This window comes from Astatotilapia calliptera, chromosome 9 (genome assembly GCF_900246225.1).
Source record: "Astatotilapia calliptera chromosome 9, fAstCal1.2, whole genome shotgun sequence".
In the NCBI taxonomy this organism is placed as follows: domain Eukaryota; kingdom Metazoa; phylum Chordata; class Actinopteri; order Cichliformes; family Cichlidae; genus Astatotilapia; species Astatotilapia calliptera.
The window spans coordinates 17,795,785-17,803,432 of NC_039310.1; the positions used below are offsets into that span (position 1 = coordinate 17,795,785).

General features: G+C 40.4%; 1 pseudogene; it reads left to right on the top strand.

Annotated features, from left to right (window-relative positions):
- Window positions 1-4,975: 4,975 nt before the first annotated feature.
- LOC113029025 (cystatin-B-like) lies at window positions 4,976-5,892 on the top strand (annotated as a pseudogene).
- Window positions 5,893-7,648: the final 1,756 nt, after the last annotated feature.

Genomic DNA, 7,648 nt, shown 5'->3' on the forward strand with positions numbered 1-7,648 from the left:
GGCGATTCCAGCTCAGGATGCTCCCCCCGGGTCAGCTGCCGTTCCGTGCCATGGCTTCCGGAAGTACATGTTCCCGGATACAAACACGCGCACAGGATGGAGAGGAGAACACCACAAAGTACACACAAACACAACAAAAATTGGCAAGGCGACCGGTGAGGACCGTCTAGCCGTGGCAGAGACATCTATAGTCTGTGCTGTAACCCAGCAGTATTGAGACATCGCTCTGGCAGTGTGTTTGGGATCATCGTCTCACTGAAAAACGAAGCCATCTGGTTGTTGTAAAGGGGTTTTCTCATGACCATGGAAATGATTCTGCGATCATCCACCCCGGTTGTCTTTCTTTGACATTCAGATCTTTTTTGCATTGCTGATTTCACCAATCCTTTGTTTCTTTCTCAGGATAGAATAGAATAGAATAGAATAGAATTCAACTTTATTGTCATTGCACATGCACGGGTACAGGGCAACAAAATGCAGTTTGCATCCATCCAGAAGTGCTTTAGTGATATAGATATATTACAATATATATTAGCAATAATATAGTTATGTAAGTATATTACAGAAATGGGTCTATTATGGTATGTTATAATGTACACGGTATGAAGTATGTTGTGAATATTCTATAACTATAAGTATGCACAGGCTGTAGTGAGTACAAGCTATGTACAGGCTATGAACAGGATATAAATATGAAAAACTATACAGAATATGAAATAAATAACTTTACAGAAATCTGAGATATACAGCTATACAGAAATGGGAACTGTGCAAGTTGTAAACAGTTGTAGGGTTAAAAATGATCGTATGTACAGAATGATTATTTACACAGAGCTATACAGTAGTGCAGTTAAGATAAGTGAGGGTGTAGATAGTTTCTACAGAGGCTATATAAAGTGCTAGTGGTTGTGAGTGGTGGTTCACTCCATGTTATTATTGTGTTGAGGGTACAGTTGTCCATTGTGGGTGTGTGTATGTTCAGTCCGTGTGTTAACGTGGGTCAGATGTCAGGAGGCAGAGTTCAGGAGTCTGACGGCTGTGGGGAAGAAGCTGTTCCGGTACCTGGTGGTCTTAGTCCGGAGGCTCCTGTGGCGCCTCCCAGAGGGCAGGAGGGTGAAGAGTCCATGTGATGGGTGACTGGGGTCTTTGATGATTTTCCCAGCCCTTTTCAGACACCGCTTCCTGTAGATGTCTTTTATGGCAGGAAGTGGTGCTCCGGCGGCGCGATGGGCAGTTTTCACGACCCTCTGCAACGCCTTCAGAGCAGTTCCCTTACCAGACTGTTATACAGTTGGTCAGGATGCTCTCGATGGTGCAACGATAGAAGTTCACCAGGATGTCTGAGGACAGGTGGTTCTTCCTCAGAGTCCTCAAGAAGAGGCCTTCTTGACCAGCTTGGAGCAGTTGGTCGTCCAGGCGAGATCCTCAGAGATGTGAACTCCCAGGAACTTGAAGCTGCTCACACGCTCCACAGCCGTCCCCTTAATGTGGATGGGTGGATGTGGGTCAGCATTACTCCTGTAGTCCACGATGAGCTCCTTGGTCTTCTCGGTGTTAAGCAGCAGGTTGTGTGTGTGATGTACCAAACTGTAAATTTTGCCACTCCTAATAATGTAGCAATTTCTTGGATGGGATTTTCCCATTTTCACAGCTTGAGGATGGCTTGCTCCACCTACACGGAGAGCTGCTTTGACTGCATGTTGTCTATTCACTAGTGATGTGCGATACCACTGATTTCCTTTCCGATCCAATACTAAGTAAAATTCAGGGTGGCATCGACAATACTGATCCGATACTTTGTACAAAAATGTAATGTTTTATTGTATTTCAAATTATAGCTTCATAATGATTACAGGACATCAGACTACTTGTTCTTATTGCTTAATAATGCAGAATTATATAGAAATAAAAAAACAACAACCCTGAAGTTGTGTGCTATTTGAACACTTGCCTGCCTGCAGCACTAAAGGACTCTTACAAGATGTCTGTCTCGCCCTAGCTGCACCTTCCTCTCCTCATTTTCAGTTCCCCTCAACATAAGCTCGTCATAGTCTGTGATATGATTTACTCTGAGGTGTTTGATGAGGTTAGTGGTGTTGCCACAACACCTCACTGTCTTGCCACATGTATCGCAAACCACGTCTTGGCTGTTTGTGGAAGTAAAATACATCCATACATGACTCCATTTACGCTTGGCGTTGAGTGTGAGTGTGTTGAGTGTGCACGCCAAAGGGCTGCGACATTTATACAGCCTTATTTTGCATATGACTATTGTAGACTATTAGCTGTAGGCCTGAGAGTGTGTGTAATTGTTTAGAGGGAAAGGAATTTATGGACACTGGGGGTCTGCTGTCATAAAAGGAGACAGGAAGCTACAGTTGGGGGTTGCTGATGCTGATGCTTTAACCTGAATCTAATAAACGGTCATAATTGTTATAACTTAGAAGTAGGTTTGCAGGAGACTCTCCACCTTATCTGTAAATGTAAGACAACAAGAGGCCAATGGCCCAGTGGATGCAGAGTGGGGGTCTCAGTGTTTGTAATATGTTAACTGTGTTTTGTATGTTGTTCAAGGTTCAAGGTTCTTTATTTGTCACATGCATAGTTATACAAGTATAACATAATAATAATAATAATAATGGATACTTTATTGATCCCCATGGGGCAATTACTTGTTTTTCTCTGCATTTGACCCATTCACTCAGTGAAGCAGTGGGCAGCCCACTAAGCAGGCGCCCGGGGAGCAGTGTGTAGGGACGGTACCTTGCTCAGGGGTACCTCAGGGTAGCCGTTAAGTGGATTCGAACCGCCGACCTTCCGATCATGGGGCGACCACTTTACCTACTGAGCTATCCCTGCCCCTTACAGGCAGGGATAGCATACAGTGAAATGTAGCCTGACACGCTCCTCGACATGTGCAAAAATTGGGGGGGGGGGGGGGGGGGGTGTAGAGGAAGAACATTATATATATATATATATATATATATATATATATATATATATATATATATATATATATATATATATATATATATATATATATATATATATATATATATATACATACATATATATATAATGTTCTTCCTGTATGTTGTCTAGAGGAATTTGGTGTAGCTTGGGTGAGGAGATTACTTTTATGACCCCCAGGATGTACGACGCACCCACACCTACATGCACACTCACTCATGTACTCATGCATACACACACAGACACACAGAGTTTGCAGGACACCATGGGGGGTTTTATGATAGGGTTGCTTCTACAAAACTGTGTTTCACAGACAAAGGAGGGAAGATTTGCACCGGCCTTGCACATCTCCCCTTCTAGAAGATGCATGCTTAAATGAAGATGAATAAAGGTTTTGTGAAAATGACTACTGAGTCTGGTGCCGTCTCTGGATGCCTGGAGGAATAAAAAAGAACCGGGGTGAAACTGATTTCGTAACACTATGTAAGTCGGAAGAGGAAGTAGTTCCTTCCAAGTTAGATGATCCGAATGATATAGTTTCTTTCCTAACCCTAACCCATATCCTGTTAGTGATAAACTACAAATTTACTCCAAATTACTAAAAAAATGATATTTTAATATGAAAATCGATTCTAAAACATTAATAACTGTAACTGGAGGAATTGATATTTGAACCAAAAACTTCAATATTGATCTGCACAACACTACTGTTCACAGCAAAATATTCCAAATGCAAGCACCACGCCTCAAATCAGCTCAAGGCCATTTATCTGCTTAATTGATAATAACATAATGAATGAATTGCCCACATCTGCATAGCACATAGCGTTTGAGTCAATTGTCCAATTACTTGTAGTTCTTTTAAAAAGAGGGTGGCATATGTTAAGTAGCTGAAACTCTTAAACCCTTCATCCAATTTGAATGTGGATACCCTCAAATGAAAGATGAGAGACATTGTGTCCGTAACATAACTATAATATTGTTCAGTAAGAAGTTGAGAGAATTATTTGAACCAAAAACTTCAAATCTGGTTTCATCTCTCCATAAGACCTGTGGCCACTGATATTCAGTGCAGTTCTTGTGTAACTTTACATATTTCAGCTTTCCTTGAAAATGGTAAACGGTAGATGGACCGACTGTGTCAGATATTTTTTCTCATTTCTGAGGGCAATGCTTTCAGATACAGTTAATCCGTTGTAGGTTGTTTTTTGTTTTGTTGTTGATGTTTTTTCTTTAGGTCTGCCACTCACTTGTTGTTCAGTTTCTTCATTTTTTTAAGAACTGTAGATTATACTAAGTTATACCAGCTTTTTGGCTAACAGCTCATTGGAAATCACCTTCTGGTGCAAAAATACTGATTTATGTATGTCAAATGGTGCTTTTTTGTCATTTTTCATAGATTTAACAAAAGAAATGGGAACAAATTATTTATTTCTGGAACAAGCTGCAAATAAAAAGTGCCTAAAGATAAGTTAACTGGTTCCTCTCTTGAGTTAGTTTTTCTTTTAAAATGCTTGAATGATTAATATGTCAGCGCAAATTGCCCTAACAAATAAAACTATTCCTCTGAAAGTGCTCAGGCATAAGGACTGGTCTGAAAATAAGTGGAAAAACACCCAGAGCTCAAGGTTTGTTTGTTTTTTTAAAGACAAGTGAACAATGAATTACAATAAGTTAGACATGATGAAATAAAGGCATGAATAACAGTAATTCTGAGCAATCAATCAATCAATCAATCAATCAATCAATCAATCAATCAATCAATCAATCAATCAATCAATCAATCAAGGCTTTATTCGCCACGTGCAGGTTGCCCTGCAGTGAATTAGGAACCCCCGAAGCAAACACAGCAGCCATCCTGCCCAGCGCTACTATTCCAGCGCGGGCTCAGGCCTTGCATGGAATGGGAAGGAACAGTCTAAACACAGTCCATTATCAGGGTGTTTTTGTCGGTTCCAGCCTTGCGACCGCAGCTGGCGCCGAAGGGGTATCCACATGTGTCAAAATGCCGATGTGCGGAGGGCTTACCGAGGAAAAGGAGGCTGATGAAGAAGTTCAGAAGATCTGTGATGCAGTGAGTAGAAGACAAAGATTTTACACTCACATCTTTATGCACACACGGGGCCTGTGCTTCATGTAGATGCTATTGTCATTTTTATTTAGATGAAACCTCTCGCAGAGCAGAAAGCCAAGAGAAACTTTGAGGTTTTAATTGCACAGAGCTACAAAACACAGGTCGTAGCTGGGACCAACTACTTCATTAAGGTAATGTTTGTAATGTAAACAGTGGCAACTTTATAAATCTCTTCAATATAAAAACATATCATCAATAAGAGTATTGATGGTAGATGATCTGATCTCTCAGGGGAAACTAAAGCGATGATCACTGGATTTTTTTTCAGCTACTGCTTCTACACTCTGCGCTTATGTGGTTTTACATTTATGCAGAGGCTCATACAAAACTTTTAGACTTTTTAGCCTGAAATGTTACTTATCACTGCAAAATTTGAGAGAAACCTGCAAAATAAAATGAAAATTCATGTGCACTTCATACTGTTTCAGCCATGAACAGAGCCCAACAAACGTTCTGTTTGTGAACCATCAGGCACTCTATATATATGAAGGTGTAGATTCTCCTTTTCTACATGTTAGCATGTCGTTTGGCTAGTGTGACTTACCACAGCTGTGTTAAAATGATCAGCAGTACTTCTATGTGCACATGATCTCCTTTAACTTTTCTTGTACTTCCTTGCAGCTCTATGTTGGAGATGAAGAATATGTTCACCTCCGTGTTTATGAAAAACTCCCGTGTGATGGAGAAGAGCTCGAGCTGACTGATCTGCAGCACCCAAGACTCAATATGACAGTATTGAGTACTTCTAATGGGACAATGAACCAGCCAAAACATCAGTGCCTACAGCCTGTACTCTCATTGTAATCCATTAATAACCTGCCTCTTCATGAGGGAAAAGCTTTCCTTGTTTACATATAATAACATACTGTAGATAATGGAAGGCAAAGTTGATCAGTTAAATACGAGGTGGGTAAATAAATGAAGCTGATTATTTTTTTTCTGTTGTAATTTCTAATTTTGTGAAAAACCTGCAGTTTCAGGAGCAGACCCTATTTCTTCATTTGTCACACTGAAAGAGGCCAGACAATTGCATAATCAGTGAAGGTAAACACGTCTCTTTCCTAATATGGGCAACAGGTAATCAATATAAAATATGTATATTTTTGGGGAAATGGTGCAGACCTTTTGTGCTCAAAGCTGATGAGGGACCACTGGACGTGGAAGACGTTGTCACTGACCACCTTTGGTTTGCTGTCTTTGACCAGGAACTTGAAGTTGTCCATGGTTTCCTGGACGTTCTCCTGATGAAACACGTACCCAGACCCAGATTGATATCGGCTACGAAGCAATAAGGCCACATTAGTAATGATCAAAACTAGCGTTGTGCATTGCGCACTAGCACAAGACAAAGAGGACTGGAGCAGAGAACTTCTAAATTTGAAATCTCGCTCTGACTTCTGGTTTCATTGGATTACAAGATAGTCCAAAATGGACTGCCTTGTAATGAATAAGGCATGGCACTGTTTCATTTCAGGTTAGACACATGAATACAGTTTGAACTAACGGAGTTATCTAAATGTATTTTTCTGTTTGGGGTTTTTAGTGTTAGTGCTTCTTCATCAGTTCATTCATGTTCATGCATTTGTTTTTCATGTTTCAATTACTTCTTGTTTTCAGTAGCAGTTGGCTTGATTTATTACTTTGTTACCACCATGTTTTCTTCTACCCAGCAACGCTTTCCTGATCCTCCAGAGGATCCCAAGGAGCTCTCAGGCCAGATGAGACATAAAAGTAGTAAAATACCTATAGCTTTTTTTGCCCCCCCCACCCCGAGGGCATTCCACCCCCCCCACCCCCCCACCCCTCGCCCCCCACCCCCGCGGGCATTTCCCCCCTCCCCTATCCCCCTCCGCGTCCATGTGCGTGTGCACGTGCGCGAGAACGGACTTTTTGCACGTGCATGTGGGTCCAGGGGGTCATATGAGTTCACATGTGTTTAATAGCGTATTATTTAATGAAACCATTATGTGTTTTAATTAAACTCTTTTTAAAGGATTGTATAGGTCTCAGAGTTCTGTTATTTAGACATAGATGATTTAATTTAACTACTTTAGGGGTATTTTAACTAGTTAGGAGCCTTTTGCATTTTCTTCAGTGGTATTTAGGAGCAAATAGTTTTCAAACAGAGGGCCGCAAATAACAGGTATCCCTTTAGAAATAAACAGTGATACTTCTAAAAACCGTGTATTCCCACACAGCATTTAATTTAGCTAGTTTAGGAAGATTTCACTTTTCTAATAGTTTCACAGGCTAATAGTTTTTAAATAGAGCACCACAAACAACATGTATCCCTTTAGAAATAAACTGTGATACTTCTAAAAGTACATATTTGCACTAGCGCTGTATCAACCTCAATGTGGCTTATAATGTGTCTTATAATGTGTCTTATAATTATGTCTTATAATGTGTCTTACAATGTGTCTTACAATGTGTCTTATAATTATCTACTAGTCTGCAACAGTTAGACTCGATGATTACACATAGATGATTTAACTACTTTAGGGGCATTTCACTTTTCTAAAAGTTTCACAGGCCAATAGTTTT